Below are 20,022 nucleotides of genomic sequence, written 5' to 3'. Positions count from 1 at the left end.
ATAATGATTGCAATAAATTAAATAAAAATATGCAGATAATGGCACAAACAAAAAGTTTCTAAAGTAGCAGATTACACTACTATTCAAGTTTCTCTGAGAGATGACTTTCCACTTTAATTTTGCTGAAATCCCACTTTAATTACTTTGGTAAGTAGAATTACATCTCCCACAAGTGTCCAGAACAAGTCATCACTGGGAGATGTGGAATAAGTTTGATCATCAAGAATATCATGACTCGGGAAGTTCTTTGCAAGCTTGTGAGGTTGCTCTGTTATACCAAAGCAAAATGCTAAATCCACTGTCATCCAGTCTACTCTGACTAATAGTGATCATACAGAGTCTTTCCAAAAGCTGTAAATCTTTATCAGAGCCAACTGCCTAATCCTTCTTCCTCGGAGTGGCTGGTGGTTTTGAACCACAGACCATGCTAACTGCGGTCCAACACATATGCTTCATACGAATGTCAAGCATAATTTTTTACAAACAGACTCCAAATAATCTTGCTTTGGCAAGATTCCCTACTAGCCCATTATCAAAGCCCATTTTCATATACCAAACTCCCAACCAAACTCATTGCCATAGGATCGATACGGATTCAGAGTGACCCCACAGGACAAAGTGGAACTGAGTCTGTGGGTTTCCACCTGTAGCTTGATGACCATAGAAGGCCAAGTCTTGTCTTTGTTATCCTCAGAATAGCTACTTATATATTAAAGTCTTTATGATAATATTCATTAGAATGAATTTTAATATCTAAATAGCTATTATGAAGATCAATCGAAATATGAATGTTTCAGGTTTTTTCCTCACACATTGCTTTATTTGATTTTTCACAAGAAACTTAATAAGAAATTTGGTGATTATATATTTATAGTATAGACTTTACAGTTCCCAGGTAATTGAATATCAGAGTTAAGTGACTTGTCTAAGATCACCTTACTCACCAAGAGAAATGAAGCTTTAATCCTCCCCCGTTTATTCTGTGTGCTATTGCTTCTTCACCGAATTATTCTGCGCTTGGTGTTTGTGTGCATGCTTGTTCAGGTCCGTTCTTGGGTGTGAGGGGTGACTTAGGAAGTCAGGGGAATGCCGCAGGGAAATCACACTCCTGTAAAATGGACTCAATGTAATTGCCCATTGTTTGAAAAGTACTTCTCTAAAATCTAGCCAGTTCACATTCCATTTTGCTCATTTGCACCTGTCTCATGTTTTCCAGATGCTTTGTTCCGTTTATTTCAGGAGAATGTTCAGGTTGTTTGGAAAAAGTTGTACTAGGGTCATCACTGCCCTCAAGCAAATGACAATTTTTGACTACTGTATGAAAACAGAAAAAGCCTAACATTTTGATATCCTTCACAGTACTCAGAGAGGATAAGAAAATCACAATAGCTAAAATGACTTATGTATTTATTCTTTGAAGACCTCATTCACTTTTAAATTATGTGCGGATGGGGAATTGCGCCCTGTCACTGTGGGCCATGAGCTGTTTGCTTATTGAGTATTGGGTTATGTGACAATCTCACTGCCTTGAGGTGGTATTAAGAAAAGGGGACAATAATTCTTTTATAGGAACATTGTGAAGACTGTAGAGGATACTAACACCTTGTATTTCCATCTTACGAATTCCAAACTGTCATAGCTATATTCTTTCTTTTTTTGAATCAGATAGAAAATAAATGGATGAATCAATCAATGAATATGTAAACAAATATATAAATACTTCTATCTTCACCACGACCCTGCAATCGACTGGTAAATGAGAAGACAGAAAGTATGGAATAAGATTTGTGAAAGCTGGAACATATATAAGGCTGAAATGTGTCGAAGAAGGAAAACAAATATTTTCCTCTAACACAGAGTGAAGGAAAAGGGGGAAACTGCACCCGGTTAAATATAGGAAAGCTATGGGCTATGGAAAAATAAGGCAAGCCCTTAGATGTCTGCGTCTCACATGATTAACAATTTACAAAGGTTCTTCAAAAGTTTAAGAAAAAGTCAATTAAACATGTGTGTATGTATCTATGTCTATATAAAACATATGCATAGCTTGAAACTGTGGGCTTGGTGATAGAAATGCAGCTGGAGATCACACGATAAAATTTTGCAGGACCCCTGATTTCTTCATTCCAAATACTATTTTTCAACAACATAACTGGAGACTATATGCGTGCACTTCAACAGATCCAATACACCGGAATCAAACTGACTGCATCTGGGGGAAAAGACAAAGGAGAAACTCACTATCAGTCGTTGAAATGAGGCTAGAGGCTTATTGAGGTGTAGACCACCAATTGCTCATGTGTAAGTTCCACTGAAGTTGAAAAAAATTAGAATTCATTAAACTAAGTTACAGCCTTAGTAGGCTGTCTGTAATGGAGAAGGGCATTTCTACAATCCTCTGGGAGCAGAGAATGGAACATCTGACTTCCTGTGAGGGATTCAGGTGGATGTAGGCTATTTGTTTGATACAGAGAAATAGGACAGATTCATAGCAAGGCACATGGATTATATAGAGGTGCGTCAGATATCACCCTCACCTTCCCTTCCCATTATATTCTTTTAAAAATTCAAATTTCTACTTATATTTAGTTACTCTCTTTTTTTAGTAGATTATTACCATTTGTATTCTTGATACAATATTTTGGGGCCTTCTATTTGCCAGGCAGTGTGTTATGCTTTATCTACATATAAAATGTATAGTATACTATATACAGTATAGTATCATGTGATGTGTATCATATTAGATATGATATATACAAATTATATACACACAAGTTATACATAATATATACAAGTTATATACATAGATATAGATATCACATATAGATATATACATACCAAACCAATTGTGTTTGAGTTGATTCTATCACGGGTGCTGAACCCCTGTGAATCAGAGTAGAATTGTACACTAAAGAGCTCCCAATGGCTGATTTGTAAGAATTAGATAGATAATTCTTTATTCTCGGGTATCTTTGGGAAAACTTTAACTTCTAACATTTTGTTTATCAACTGAGATGTAAAAGTAAACATTCTAATCTTTTTTCATAATAATAATTCTCCAAACTCACTGCTATCGGTTTGATTTCCGCTCAGAGTGACCCTAAAGGAGTGGGTAAAGCAATCCCTCTGTGAGTGTCTCAGACTGTAAATCTTGATGTGAGTAGAAGCCTCTTGTTTCTCCCAGGGAGCAGCTTGTGGTTTTGAACTGCCGGCCTTATGGTTAGCAGCCCAATGCTTAGGTACTGTACCACTAGGGCTCATTTATCATAATAGACACGAGGAAATTGAGGATTAGTGGCTAGCCAATTGTCCCAGGGCTGTGACTATTAATTGGCAGAGCTGGGATACTAGTCATATTTTTTTACCCCCAGAATCTGAAGAGTTAATTATGAGGTGCAGTAATCAATTGCTCACACACCTAGGTCACCTTTCCTCTTGTCCATTGTCTAGAGCCACCCTTCCTTGTGCTTCCGCTTGTCAAAAGTCTCACTCAGTGCTCAGCCCCAAATCCTCTGTAAATCTATCCTGATTTTGCACTGCATCAAAAGGGCTGTGAACTCACAACTCAAGGCAACCACTTTAGGATAATTGTGAAATCCGGGCCCACGAGCCCAAGATGCCTGCTTTCTAAAAGACTGCGTCCGTTGCGTCCTCCCCCTCAGAAGATATGAATCTCCATTCTGTCTTAAATATCTCCAGGGATAGAATTTCTGCCCTCTCTCTAAGTCGTTCGTCCATTTCTTTTGACAGATCAACATTTCCCCACTTAATCGAAATGTATTCCCTCTTGTTTGATATTCCGCAGCATGAGAGAGGTTACCTGCTCATAGATAATACATCACTGAAAGCCATCCATTGGCTGGAAAACAGTAACCAAGCAACCTTTTTGCCTTCTCCGTCTCACTAACCTTTTGCAATTCTTGTGACCTTTCCCCCAAAGTCTATTTTTCATCGCTTTAATCTTTTTGTCACTGCCCCTTCTCACCTCCAGCAGCAACTGCAAGGAGACCAGGTTCTGACAAACAAACATGCCAGTAGCAGGTGGCAGGCAAATTGGCATGCTTAGCACAGCGCTTTGCACCCGCAGGGGATTAATAATAAATACTATTTGATGATGAAATCTGAGTGCATTTTCTTTTCAATGAGACAGTGTCAACTGCTTTCTACTAAAATAGAAATGAACAGAATACAAAATGGAACTGCCTTCGTATCCCTACTCAGGAGGCTGTTATTACTGATCTGGTTGGCATTCCTCCTGGCTCAGCCCAGATGGAAAGAACCTTAGCTCCTCTTCTTGATAACTAGCTATAATATATGAAAAAATGGAGACGAGTGTGTCTGGCATTTTGTTTTCCTTATTTCTTGGTCCGGTGTAACTTGAATTATTAAAGGTAGGTTGTTTTTACCACAAACCCAAACGTCAAAACAAAGTAACAACCACATATATGCGTGTCAGTGTGTGTTTAAATGGACTGACTATGCCAAGGGGTAGTAGGATTAACATTTTAGACATCCATTGACAGTTTCTCTATTTTTGGACTGGAATGATTTGGGAGATAAATGTGGGTGAGGATGCAGATACCCAAGCTAACGGAACCCAAATGCTTTATTTCCCAAATTAAAACTCGAAGTTTGGAGAACCCGGTTCGATGTATACAATTCTTCAGGTGTTGATGAGGAGAATTTGGGTCAGAACTCACATATCATGATGGTCCAATCAGACTTGTTTCTAATGGTCGTGTGCTCCTTGGGTTTGTGTAGAGGTAGGTGCTAGATAAACATGCCAAAGAAAAAAGAAATATAATTCTATGGCTAAAATATTCAAGGTATGTCTGGGTGGTGCAAACTGTTAACTGCCAACGGAAGGGTTGGAAGTTTGAATCTACCCCTAAGTACCTTGAAAGAAAGCCCAGGGAATGTAATGCTGAAGAATCGGTCACTGAAAATCCTACGGCGCACAGAGCTCTGCTTTAAGGACATCAGGGGCAGTGACTGAATAGCCACAGGTTAAGGGCTTAATATATTCAAGTACCATCCACACCAAATTATAAACTAAGTGAATTATGGAGTTGATTTTCTTCAATCAGAAATGGAGATCTGATCATCTGGCTTCCTCTTCCAGCCCCCACCCCCACTCCCACCCCCAAGCTTCAGGACTTTGAGGAGCACATAATAATACTAATTCTTATTGTTTCATTTATGTCGCCACAGGAAAGGGAGAGAGGGACCAGATCCCATCCCAGGGCACCAAGCCTCGAGGGCAATACACTGGCCTGGAGCAGTGAATGAACAGAGAGGACTACAGGGCCGGGTCTACACCGAGCTATGTTGACCCCTGCGCAGAAGAAGGCAATATAGAGGACAGCCCTGAACAAATAGCCTGGGAGAATGGCAGGTCTGTCCAGAACACATGGGTGTGAACAAAGAGGGAAAGAGATAAAGAGAAAGAGTGCACTTCATCATGGTCCACCAAGACCTAAGGATGACATCCTGCTTAAAGCAGCCAGTGCACAGAGAGGACGATAAGGCCAAGCACATCAGGAGACACAATGTGCCCTCATTGGTCCATAATGCTACAGGGACCAGCACTGGAGCCATTGTGTGGAAAGTGCACCTGGTCTGCTCCATGCACGGTGGGGTGAAGCACAAAGGGAGTGCAACAGGGCAGCAAGGTAACCAAATCCCCAAGGAATCCTGAAAATAGACTTCTGATGAAGGGAACAGAGCTTGGCACCTCATCAGACCTGATGAGAAAATATTCATAAAGGTTAGCAAACAGACTTGGAACGATCTATCCTTTTTTTTTCCTTTGCCCTTTGCCTATCTATATAAGATAGACAGGACAAACAATCCTGAGAATAAAACAATGGGCTGGCAGTCCCAGGGGAACATGGGAGAGGGATGGAAGGGGAGAGCCAATAAACTCAGGGATAAGGGAACAACAACAAGAGATCAAAAATTGATGGCTAGGAGGGGGTATAATGCCTGGTGGGGTTTGATAAAGTACAATGTATCCAAGTGGAATTACTGAGAGCTAACTGGATGGTGGCAGGATAGTGGGACAGAAGGTGAAAGGAAATAGAGGAATGAATTAGGAGGCAAAATTATTTATAGAGGTATAGCTATAGGCATTTATATATGTAAATATATTAATTTATAATGAAAGGGATATATTTATATGTTAAGTATTAAGCTAACAGATGGACTTTGGGTCTCTACTCAAGACCTCCCTAAACACAAGAACACTTTGTTCTAGTAACCTAGCGCTCTGGTACTCATCTTCCTGACATGATCGCTGAAGACAAACCGGGTGCATAAACAAACGTGGTGAAGAAGGCAGAAGGTATCCTGCTGTCAACAGATGTAGCATCTGGGATGTTAAAGGTTTAAAGTGAAACAAGTGGCCATCAAGCAGGGAAGCAAATAGGCACACCTGGAAGTATCACACCAGCCTGTGCGATCATGAGGTGTTGACAGGATCAGGTATCAGAAGATTCAAAACAAACAATTACATCAATGTGAAAGAGGGGAATTGAAGTGGAGACCCAAAGCCCGTCTGTAGACAATTGGACATCCCCCCCCCCCCCGAAGGGTTACTAGGAAGGGACTATTCAATCGGGGTGTAGTATAGCACCGACAAAACACAACATTCGTCTAGTGTCTGAATGCTTCCTCCGCTGGCTACCACGATCCAGTTCTATCTTACAAATCTGGCTATACTGGAGAACACACATTGGTATAGATAAGCTCTCTTAACACATGGAATTCAGGACAGATAAATTCCCCAGTAACAGTAATATTTGTAGCACTATCATGAGGGTGGGGGATGGTAAGGGCGGGGGTGGGGTGGGGGTGGAAGGGTGAGAGAAAGGGGGAACCCATCATAAGATTGGCTATATTGCCCCCCACCTGGGAGACAAATAACAGAAAAGTGGGTGAAAACGAATAGTGTTTTGGAAATGTTGGTGGCAACATATATACAAGTGTTCTTAATTTAAATGAATGATGGATTGTTAGAAGATTTGTAAGAGCACCCCAATATAGTGATTAATTTAAAAAAAACTATTTCTATAGCATGCTGAAAATATACTCATGAGGTGATCACATTAAATAATGCTGATAGTCAGAAAAATATATAGAGCAAAATTATTATGCCACAGATAAATAAATAATCAAATAAATATACACTAAAATTATGAGTGGATGATAAATTGCCAAATGTATGACTGTTTAAGAAATGAGATTATGATTTGTACAAAAATAATTGGTAGGGAAGGAAGGAATATAGCTACAGCCAAAAGAATGTGTATAATCTGAATATACAAAAAATCAAGGGGAGAAACTTTAGTGTGATATGGGGGAGAATTTGAATTAAGAAAATTAAAATGGTCGCACCATTTTACAGTTCTTCCAAATAAGATTTATAATATGGATCAATAACCTTGGGAGAAAGCACCATATTTGGTGCCTCTTTAAAAAGTTGGAAATAAAAGTATTATAGGATCCAGCAATCCCACTACAAGGTATACATTCAAGACAAATAAGAGCTTTTACATGAATAGCTCATTTGTTAATTACAGCATTATTTACAATAGCAAGAAGACAGTAATAATCTACATGCTCATCAACAAATAAATAGATAAACTATGGTACATATACACAATGGAATACAATGCAGCATTAAAGAATAATGAACAATCTATAAATCACTGCATAGCATGGGTGAACATTTAGATTATCCTGAATGAAATAGGTCAATCACAAAATGAAAAGGTATTGTTTGACACCACTATTATAAAAAGTCAAGGAGTTTACACACAGGGGAAAAAATGGCTACCAGGGATGGGATGGGGAGGGAAGGGAATGAAACACTAACCAGAGAGTAGCTATATTTTAACTTGTGTGCAGGGGAAGACAATACACAATAGAAGTAGGTGACATGGCAAGACCAATGGCAATGGAAGTCACTGGAGGTACAATAAGAGTAAAAGACAACAGAGACAAATGCTATTACATATATACTCCTGCAATAATAGTACTAACAGGCAACATCTACAGGTAGATACATAGGTAGACATGTAATAAACAGAACAGGTGTGGGAAGATGCATGGAAACATGGCGGGGGTACGTTCTGAAAACTCCCTATACAAAAACAACCCTGTTGACTGGGTTTGAGGAATTATGGGCACGGACTTGAGGGGTCATGTAGGTCAATTGGCATAATACAGGCCACAAAGACAATGTTCCATAGCCTACTCTGATGGAGGAGGGACTGTGGTCTTGAAAGCTTGAAAGAACCATTAACTGTAACTATTTATCTCTCCTTCTCTGCAGGAACAAGGAGTGAAGACAATAAAAGACTCAAGGAAGCAATTAGTCCCAAAGCTTAATCCAGTATGTGAACCCCAGCCTCCAAGGCATGGTAATAGATAGAGCCCATCTACCATTCTGACCACGCACAGCAAAATCACAGTAAAAAAATCCTGGACAGAGGAAAAGAAAAAAGGTAAAGTAAAATTAAAAATCATAAAAATGACCAGACCTACTGGTTCTATCTACCATTTGTCAGTCTGTCATATGATGGTGGCTTGTGTGTTTCTCTGGTGCTGGAAGCTATGTCACTGGTGTTTCAAATGACAGCAGGGTCATCGAAAGGGAACAGGTTTCAGCAGAGCTTCCAGGCTAAGAACAGACTAGGAAGAAGGAATAGGCTGTCCACTTTTGAGGAATTAGCCATTGAAAACCCCATTGATTGCATTTAAGCATTGTCAGATACTGAAAATCTTGCGAATAAAGGGAAAACCTTGTCAGAAACCTTATCAGAAGATGAGCTGCCTGGGTTGGAAGGAGCTCAGCACATGACAGAAGGAGAGCTACCTCACCAAATTGGAGCTGATCATAAAAATGCAGGGAGTAAAGCTTGTGGGAGTAGAGCCTCTAGAATCTTCATTTGCTGATTGAGCACCACTCAAAATAAGGACTAGCTCCAAGAGTCTGCTAAGCATCAGAACTTGGAATGGATGAAGTATGAATCTAGAAAAATTGGAAGTCATTAAAAATGAAATGAAACACAACAAGATGAATATTTTAGGCATTAGGGTGTTGAAATGGACTGATATTGGTCCTTTTGAATCAGAAGATCATGTAGTTTCCTCTACCAGAAATGATAGATTCAAGAGAAATGGCATCACATTATTTATCAAAAAGGACTTTTCAAGATCATCTAGACATACAATGTTGTCTGTGATAGAATATTATCTATATACCTTCAAAAATCCAATCAATAAAATTATTATTCAAACTTACCCACCAATCATTATAATTAGTGATGCAATAATTGAAGAATTCTATCAATGTCATCGAATACATATAATCCTATCACATACAACATTGCACTTCACGATTGAAGACTTCTACCAAAGAGTTCAGTAGGAAATTGATCAAACAGACCATCTAGATTCATGGAAAATTATTGGGGACTGTAATGCAAAAGTTGGACCCAAAAAGGAAGGAACAGTAGTTGGAAAATATAGAGTTGATGGTTGTCTATGTTGATGGTTATCCAGATAGGATACACAGAAATCAAACTGATTACATCTGTGACAGAGATGCTGGAGAAGTTCAATATGAGCAGTTAAAAAACAGGCCATGGGTTGACTGTGAAACAGATAATCACTTGCTCATATGTAAGTTCAGGATAAACTTGATGACAATTCAAACAAATCCACCAGAGTCAAAATAAAACCTTGAATCTATTTCACCTGAATTTTGAGAACATTTCAAGAACAGATTTGTTGTATTGAAGACAAATAACAAAAGATTCCATGAGCTGTGGATGGATATTAAGACATCCTTCATGAAGAAGGCCAAAGCTCAGTAAAAAGACAGGAAAGAAAGAAAAGATCAGAGCGGATGTCTGGAAAGTTTGTGAAACTTGCTCTGAATCATAGAATAGCTAAGGCAAATGAAATAAATGATGAAGTCAAAGAGCTGAACGGAAATGTTCAAAGGGCAGCTCTAGATGACAAAACCAAGTATTACAATGAAATGTGTAAAGACATACAGTCAGAAAACCAAAATAGAACATGCTCAGCATATCTTTAAAAAAAATCAAGCCCGAGTTGAGACATTGAAAGATTCTATATGCAAAATATGAATGATGCAAGAAGGCATTAAAAGATTTTGGAAAGAATACATAGCCAAGGTACCAAAAGGAACTGGTCAACATTCTACCATTTCAGGAGGTAGTATATGACGAAGAAACAATGGTACTGAATGAGGAAATTCAAGCTGCACTGGAGACATTGGCCAAAAACAAGGCTTCAGAAATTGAAGAAAAACAATTGAAATGCTTCAGCAAGCTGATGTAGCCCAGGAAGCACGCACTCATTGATGCCAGCAAATTTGGAAGCCTTGACTAACTGACCGCGAGAGATCCATATATGTACCCATTTCAAAGATAGGTGATCGAAAGAATGCTCAAATTATCAAACAATATAATTAATATATATAAGAAATCTTTTGCTAAAGATGTTTTAACAATCGTTGCAACGGGACATTATTAGGGTACTTCCAGAGGTTCAGGCTGGATTCAGAAGCAGACATGGAACAAGAGATATCATTGCTGACATCAGACAGAGATTGAATGAAAGCAGGGACCATGTGAAACATGTTTAATAGTGTTTTATTGACTATGAAAGGGATTTCACTGTGTGCATCATAACAAACTACAGACAGTTTTGAGAAGATTCCAGATTCCAGAAACCTTCATTGTGCTCAGGAGCTATTTGTACATCAATCACAACCCAGCTGTGTGAACAGAACACAGGACTACTACTTGGTTTAAAATCACAAAAGTTGGGTATAGTGGTAATGTCTTCTTACCATCTGAATTCAATCTGTATGCCATGAACCAGAGGAGCTGAACCACAATGAAGAAGAATGGCTCAGCAGGATCGGAGGAAGTCTCAGTAATAACCTGCAATAGGTAGAGGCACTACCTTCCTTGCTGAGAGTGAGGAAGACTGGAAGTACTTCCTGGTGAAGATCAAGGCTTGTCGCCCTCAGTAGGGATTACAACTCAGTACAAAGAAGACCAAATGCCTCACAACTTGACCAATAGGCGACTTCATGATACGTGGAGAATAATGGGAACTTGTCAAGCAAGGATTTTGTCTTGCTGGGATCCACAATCGATGATCATGGAAGCGGCAGTCAGGAGAACAAAAGATGATTTGCTTTAGGTAAATCTGCTAAGAAGACAAGGACGTTACTTTGAGGACTAAGGGGTGCCTGACCCAAGCCATGGAATTTTCATTTGCCTCAAATGCATGAGAACATTGGACATTGAATAAAGAAGATTGAAGATAAATCAATGCATTTGAATTTTGGTGTGGATGAAAAAGATTGAAATTAGCAGAGTGCCAATAAAAGAACAACAATCTGTCATGATCCGAATTCTACCTTGCAAGTCTGGATAGAGCAGAGGATGTACACTGGTGCAGATAGGAGCTGGAGGCACAGGGAATCCAGGGCGGATGATACCTTCAGGACCAGGGGTGTGAGGGGCGATACTGGGAGGGTAGAGGGAGAGTGGGTTGGAAAGAGGGAACCGATTACAAGGATCTACATGCGACCTCCTCCGTAGGGGACGGACAACAGAAAAGCGGATGAAGGGAGACGTCAGACAGGGCAAGATATGACAAAACAATAATTTATAAATTATCAAGGCTTCATGAGGAAGTGGGGAATGGGGAGGGAGGGGGGAAAAAAGAGAACCTGATGCAAAGGGCTTCAGTGGAGAGCAAATGCTTTGAGAATGATAAAGGCAAAGAATGTACAGATGTGCATTACACAAATGATGTATGTATGGATTGTGATGATATGAGTTGTATGAGCCCTAATAAAATGTTAAAAAAGGAAGTATAACCCGAATGCTCCTCAGGGGCAAGACCAGCAAGACTTCATGTCATGTATTTGAACCTGCTGTCAGGGAGACTGGGCCGTGGTGAAGGACATATGCTTGGTGAAATAATGGGGCAGCAAAAGGCACTCAGCACAATGGGCTCAGGTGTAAGAGTCATTGTGAGGCTGGGGCAGAACTGGGTGGCGTTTGGTCCCATTCTACAAGGGTTTTTCTGAGTTGGAACCAACTTGATGGCACCCGGCAACACTAGTAGCAGCAATAACAGCTGGTAATATCCAAACTCGCCGAATCCCAAACACTGTGGGCCTTAGGCACTCTTCAGGCCTGGAACGGAAGCAACCCCCAGAGCTCAAGTTTCTTCCCAACAAGACACCAGACTGTGAACTGAATAATAACCCGAGAGAAACATAGTCCTTATCACAATCAACCACATGAGATCAAAGGGCGGGGGTTGCCCAAAACCCAGAAGGCAGGAGGGAGCAGGAAGAAATACAGGGGAAAATGGGATCCCAGTGTGGAAGTGGGAATCACGCTCTTATATCGTGGGGATTTCAAGCAATGTTGCAGCAAAATAGTCAAATGGAAACTAGTTTTTACCCGAACTACAATAAAAGTAAGACTAATTTAATAAGAATAAAGAGTAGGATGAACATATTCTGACAGCAAACAGACAGCACCTAGAAAAGGACAAGAACAAACAAAATCCTCACATGTCTCTGACGGGTTGGGATCCATAGTCTCAAAGATATCTCAGAACACCCTTCGTTGCACCCATCGTCAGGTCTGTGATTAAGGCACGGAAAATCATAAAAAAATATATTGTGGGAAATAAGTATGATTCCTAGAATTGTGTGGTCTTAAAAATATTTCAACAATTACTTATAAAAAGAAAGTAAGATGTCTTTAGGGAACACTGGGTCAATTGCTTTATTATACTCAGGTGTTTGATAAAATGAGTTCTAAGGCCAATCATGGAAGGACAGGTGTAGGTCCCATACTGAAATGCAATGAAATGTGCACCAAAGAAAATAGAATAAGAAAATGGAATTCATTTAAATTTCTAGGATTTCAGTGTTTTAGTATTAACGAAAGAAGCAGTCTATCAGGATCAACCCCAAAGAACGTACATTGGCATTTTGTCGTTTGACCAGTAGTGTCCAATTTATTAGCAAACCGTGACAGGTATTCATTCTAGTTCAGTTTGCCAAGTGTTCTTCAATTTTGCTGCACATATTTCATGTCTGTGCACAGCAAGTCTTGTTCTTCCTATCTTAGCATGCCGACTCTGCATTGTGCTGCACCAATCACAAGCACTAGACTCCTTAGGGCAAGTTTCATGCCTTAAACCCACCAGCTACTCCGAAGGAAAAAGATAAGACTACTCTGCTCCTCTAAAGACTTACAGCCTTGGAGACCCAATCGAAGGCCACTAGAAGTCAGAGTCAACTCAATAGCAAGGTTTTCTGTCTTCATTTTTAAAATGCTAATCCAAAGGAAATAGCGTCTGATCATAATGAAATAAGGAAGTTTAGACACAAAACTAAATCAATAATTTAATATTACTATTACTTTATATTGAGAACACCTTTATTTGTTTAGTAGCTGGGATTTAATACCTATATCATATAATTCCATATTTCAATCGTGTCAAGTAGACTGCAAAATTACTACCACAATTTCCAGACATTCTTTTTCTTCATTGACTCCTTGACATCATCCTTCCCCCCACTGCCTTTTTTTTCCAAACTGAAACATGTGTCTTTTCTTTTTGTAAAAAAAAATTTATTGGGAGCTCTTAATCTCTTATCACAATCCATACATTCATCTAACATGTCAAGCACATTTGAACATATGCTGCCATCATCAGTTTCAAAGCATTCTCTTCCCACTTGAGCCCCTGATATCAGCTCCCCATTTCTTCCCCTTCCCTCCCCCGCCTGCCCTCCCTCACAAACTCTTAATAAGTTATAGATTATTATTTCCATATCTTACGTCATCTTCTGTCACCCTCACCCACTTTTCCGTTATTTGTCTGCCTGGGAGGGGGTTCTAAGTTGATCCTTGTGATTATCATGATCTTCAATCTTTTGAAATTTTTTGGTGTTAAGCTGTCTATTTTTATAGATTATCAGAAGTAAAAATTGGTGCATATATGTATATGTGTTCAGTTTGTTTTTCTTTCGGCAGTCTTAAAATAAAAACTTGAGCCTTGAGAAAAAAGCACAACAACATCAAAAAGGGAATGGTACAAGGCATGAAACCATTTGTTCTTCCAACTCTGGTGGTCTAGCCAAAAGGTGACTTCAAGTGTAATATTAGCTGCTTCTTCCTATCACTGATGGGGTGATGGTGCTCAGATCTCACGCTCTTCATTGATAGGATTGTGGCTACTTTAAGACACAAAGTCTCACATGCATATACCGTATATAAAATAGTCAGTGGAAATGTCAAGAAGTATCTATTGAAAAATCTAACACCTACAGGAGATGTGAATGAACATTAAGACATATTTCTTGGCACGTAGTTCAGGAAAATGAGCTAACAGACAAAAAATTAAATAGTCTTGGGAATGTAACTATAATTAGGGTACAGAGAAGGAAGATGTTAGTCTGGAATGGAGAATTACTAGGTAAATAATGGGTTGATTATATTAAATGGTTCATATGATGTGCATGATTAAATTATCTGCCATGTATTCAAAGATTTAAAAAAATGGTGTTGTCATTACACCCACAGTAAAAACATTTTCAATAGCAGAGCCAATTTCTAATATATGAAAAGTAAATTGTTGGCAGGAATTTATGCTCTGGGCCAGAGATAAACCATGGGGCTTACTTAGTACACTACTGGTAAACTGATTCTCATTCATAGTGATCCTCTAGGTCTACAGCCGTTCTCAACCTGTGGGTCACGACCCCTTTGGGGATACAACAACCCTTTCACAGGGGTCTCCCAATTCAGAACAGTAGCACAATTACAGTTATGAAGTAGCAATGAAAATAATTTTATGGTTGGGGGTCACCACCACATGAGGAGCTATATTTTTTCTTTTCTATTACAGTTTTATTGGCACTTCTTTCATACATTGTACAATTCAATAGTTCAATTATAAGCAAGAAGAGCTACACGGTCATCACCACAATCAGCTTTAACACATTTTCTTCTTCCTTGTACTCATTATCGTGTATTTATTATTATTGACTGTGGCAAAAATACACACAACAAAAATTCTCCAAGTATATTTATGCATCCACTATTGATATCCTTTTCCAAATTATTCCATCGCCATTAACATAAACTCAATGTCCCCTAAGCAAAAACGCTTCCTCTTTCATCCATGCTAGCCAGTGACCAACTTTGTTTTCTTTCTGAAAAATAATTGTCTTGATATAAAATTCGCTTTTCATGCACTTCCATTGTTAAGTCCCTTTTAAAAAGAGTTGTATATATCATCCCAATCAGTTCTGGTGCTCCTACCTTCCTCTCGCATTCACTGTTGGTTCCTCCATTCCCCTTACCCTCCCCACCCCTAGTCCCTGATAAACCATTGAATTGTTTATTGTCTCTACTCATCCATTCCTCTGTGTTTCATAAACTGGGAACCTTCACATAAACAATAAAAACAAAAAGAAACAAAGCAAAATGAAGAAAACAATAATAATAAAAATAAAGAGTAAGAAAGAAAAAAATCACCAGCAACATTTAAAAAGCCAGAGGGGGAAATTTCTGTCATGGAACAAGTAAGAAATATTTAAGCGTACCTAGAGCAAATTTATGTGGGGTCAAGAGGGAGGTCGACTGGCCATGTAGCATATTATGTCGTAGTTTGATCTACCATGATCAAGTTTATAATAGTTGCTATTGGATAGTACAGTTGCTCCAGAGGGGATCTGTTAGAGGCTTGATCTGACTAGATACTCTGCAGATGGATTTTATAATTTGGGTCTCCTATTGTCATCCTTAGAATTCTACAAATTGGGTCTTTACCATTTCAGCTCTGAGACTATGCACTTGGTCGTATTTGGATTTGGTTATCGTCATCTTTGGATCACACGCAGGCTGGTGTGCTTCTGTGTATGTTTAGTTGATGCCTCACTTAGATGGCTGCTTGCTTGAGTACAACCTGTAAGCCCCTAGAAACTGTTCCAATTGATAGCCGGGCACCATCTGGGTTTTTTTACCACACTTTACTGTAGCACCCTTATCTTCCTCATGTTTTTCCATTTTTTTCTCCTTATTTATTTCTGCTTTGATCCTTATGATTTCCTTCATTAATTTACTGGAGGGTTTATGTTGTTGACCATGTTCCAGCCCTTGAAGGCATGTTAGGGTGATGATTTTGGATTTCTCTTCTGTTTTGAATGTGTGTGTTAATTGCTGTAACTTGTCCTTTGATTACTGCTTTTGCTGTGTCCCAAAGGTTTTGATATATTGTGTTATTGTTCTTGTTTACCTCAAGGACTTTTTTATGTCCTCCTTTATTTACTTGTGCAGTGGACTGATGACAAGGGAATAGCTCCGGACCAGGAAATGTTGGTTGGGAGACTTGGGGAATCTATTGGCAGGCATTGCGCTGCTTTTTCATTTTAATAAATTTGTGTCTACTTATTTATATGCGGAGAATAACATTGTCTGGAAGTGCAGGATGTCTTTTTCTGTAGCCCCTCTGCTCTGGGATGGTCTCTCTAGAATTTTCTGTTAAACAAATCCAGGTCCCATCTCTCAACAATTCACTACCAAGCCTTAAAAAGATGAACACCAGCAACATTTCTGTGTGCTATTCTGCTCTTCTGCATTTCCCAAAAGATAGATGAAATCTAAATAATAGCTGATTAATATTTTATTTGCTCATGAGATGTTTTCATAAACATTGATCATCAATTATTACAAAAATTATGAGCTAAGCATAAAAATTGGTGTCCCAAGTGAGTTGATTATATGTGTAGGTACATAGAAGATATTTATATCAAGAAGTGACTCACACAGTTGTAAAAATGAGTTAATTCAATCTGGTTCAAGTCCAGGGATCATAGGTAACCTGGAGGCTTTTCATGACTTGCGTAGCTGCAGGGGCTGACAAACTAGGAAGCAGAAGCAAGGTAGGAAGACTGCAGACTGATAGCTGCAGAATCAAATGAATCCAGGTTTGTCCGTCTGCTGATGGTTCCTGTGGTCAGTAGATAACAGGGCAGGCTACAGACCCAGGAGAAGGGAAGCTTTCCCACTGAGGGTATTTAAATAGGAGCAGGCCACAACCCAGAGGAATCTTTCTTTGAATTGCATGAAGGCTGGTACCTAATCAAGTCGCCACAACTATAGGTTGCTTACAGAATGGGTTACATTTTATTAGATTCCATCATGCACTTTTTTTACATTGTGTTAAATTAAGTTATAGGGGATTATTGCCAAACTACAGAGAAGCCTGGATCAGCCAGATTGGCACACAACCTATTGCACCAAGGTAAGGACACAAAGGTTCCATGGCTAAACTACTGGTCTAGGAATCCATACCCCTTATAGGCCATGGCCAGGAATTGAACCTCTCATCACTGGTTCCAAATCTTATGTGCTTTCCCATCTATCATATGTAATTTCTGGTCTGGTACACGAAACTATGAAATTTTAGTTGATAATCATACTTTATTTTTTTATTTTGTGCCTGGAAGTCAATGGAGAAGAATCAGGGGGACACTTAGTAGAATCAGTAATGTATAAAATTAGGATGATATCAGTGTGCAAACAATACAACATTGAAACCCATAAGGACCGAATTAGCAAAAACTAAAATAAACAACGCTTATGACGAAAACTATTAAAATGATTGATTATTTCTTTTGAAGTCATAAAATTTATTAAATTAAGAGTACATGAAAGAATACCAATAAAAGGAAACTAATACTACAAACTACAATTCTTTTAAAAATCCAATATAACGGGAACAAAATATACAGAATACGAGGGAAATGTTTGATTTTGACCCATCACATCTTTCTTATCTTCACAATGAACCCAAATGTCCATCTAAGCAAAGCTGTATACCTTGGTCTAACATGAGTGTTAACACTCCAACTGTATGCCTCGGTCTAAAAATCATGGTTAGATGCTACAAAGTAGGTGGCAAGGCCTTAACCAAATTCATGTTGTATGGCCCTAGGGCCACGTCCATCCCTGTCAAGGGGCGTACTAACCGCCTCTCCTTTCATACAGCACTGATTATTCTTATAAAATACGTACAGACCTCTGTGAAATAACAAAATCGTGTTATGACTCATGGTATGATTAAGTGACCACGAATAAGGTACCGGTCCTATCTCACCCTTCCCATCTGTAAAATGGCACTGATGCTACTCGTCAGCTCTGTCTGTTGCAGGGAAGCTGCGGAGAATGGAGGATGGAGGCTTTATGAATGCACGCTATTATTCACAGGATGCTACTTCCATTTGCATAGCTCTTCTACAAGCTGTGTGAAACAAGGGCAAAAACAACCAAGCCATTGCTGATGAGGTCCTTCGGACGCCCTGTCCTACGCGTGGCGCTCCGTAGGGTAGGGTGTCCTTGGCTGTGACCTTTACAGAAACAGTGTGAGAGGCCTTTCTCCACTGGTGCAGCAGAATGGGTTCAAGTCGCGAACTTTGAGGTTAGCAGTCCATTTCAGATGCTTTGTATCACACCGAGACCACTTCCCAGGACACAGAGGCCGTGTGTTGCTTCATGGAGGTGTAGGGAGTCAAACACTAATGCTCTACCCATCTGGGAAACTGACCCGATCCAATGGATAAATGACTGACCCTCGCATGGCACAGTCAGGTGCTAGCCTACCATTGAATAACATTGATTAATATTTCCCAGTCCAATAATTGGCCTGGTGAGTCTAGATTGCTTCTGGCTATCACTATGGTATAAAAGCCCCAATCGTCTTGTTATAGTATCAGCATGGTTTCTGGAATGAAATTTAGAGTGAACTTTTCTATTTTTCCTGGGGCTCTTAAATTCTCAGATAACTTTCTTCCACACTTACTTTCTAGTTTCAATGGGAAAAAAAAAGCATAAAAATGCTGAGTGTGGAATTTCTGGCCATCAGAATAGGGGGGGGGGTTTGAATGTCTCAAGAAATATTGGTTTCCTTGAAGCTTTCAGACATCCCCCCCCCCCAACTGCATAAATAGCTTGGGGTGAAAGAAGGCAAAGACAAATGATGGGAAAGAAGTTGACAAGAGGGTGAAAATGTTGCATTTTCAAAAGAGAGTTGTCGGATAACTGCTGCTATCTCATGGAAAAAGAGGGGGAGAGAGACGGTGAAGTTGGCATGGCAGTGTAAATAGCAAATGTCCAAGAATGAGAAGATTTGGGCCCTAGTCCTGATTCTGCCTGCTGTATGACCTTAACTAGTTATTTAACCAATTTTGACTTTAATCTTTAAAGTAAAGAATATATAAGGTCTTGGAGACTTTGGGTGGTACAAATGGTTAAGTTTGATATGAACCAAAAATTAAGTTCAAGTTTACTCACAGGTATCTCGGAAGAAAGACCAAGTGACCCACTTAAAAATAAATAAATAAACCACTGGAAACTCTATGGGGGCGGAATTCTATTCTGACGCATGGAGGGCAGCTGTGAATTGGATTCGACACCACAGAAACTGTTTTTTTAAGAACGCCTTTAATGAAAATTTTTTATATAACTAAGTTCCATCGTAAATTTTCCTACTGTATTGGCTAAGCGTTGTTTGTCCTTCTACCCTTGACACTATGAGGAAAGGGCTGTTTTAAGATCCCCAGGTGGCTTTTTGGATTTATGAAAAATGTTCCATGACATGCGAGTATTCTTTGTCAAGGTTGAGTTCCCCTGGATGACCGATGCAGGAGTCTTGTATGGGGCTTGTGAAACTAAGGGCATCTCTCAGTTTGTAAATCATCAAGGTGAGGAGCGTGGGTTCTGTTCACAGGCTTCAAGAAAGAGTTCTTATCGCCATTAGCATCGCATTCCAACCACTTTCAATACTGGTTTGCTAACTTATTTACATAGGTATCTCAGCATTTAATCCTAACGTGTTGCTGTGCAGAAACAATAAGAAACACGGACAGAAGAGATAAAA

The 20,022-nt window shown here is 39.3% G+C and overlaps 1 non-coding gene across 1 annotated transcript; it reads right to left on the bottom strand.

Annotated features, from left to right (window-relative positions):
- Positions 1–18,011: 18,011 nt before the first annotated feature.
- LOC142437913 (U6atac minor spliceosomal RNA) lies at positions 18,012–18,137 on the bottom strand. Its single transcript, XR_012782414.1, has one exon. It is a non-coding gene; the product is annotated as a U6atac minor spliceosomal RNA (small nuclear RNA).
- Positions 18,138–20,022: the final 1,885 nt, after the last annotated feature.

Source organism: Tenrec ecaudatus, chromosome 1 (assembly GCF_050624435.1).
Source record: "Tenrec ecaudatus isolate mTenEca1 chromosome 1, mTenEca1.hap1, whole genome shotgun sequence".
Taxonomy (NCBI): Eukaryota; Metazoa; Chordata; class Mammalia; order Afrosoricida; family Tenrecidae; genus Tenrec; species Tenrec ecaudatus.
The sequence above is the reverse complement of the archived record's forward strand: the minus strand, read 5'-3'. Positions and strand labels throughout refer to the sequence as shown.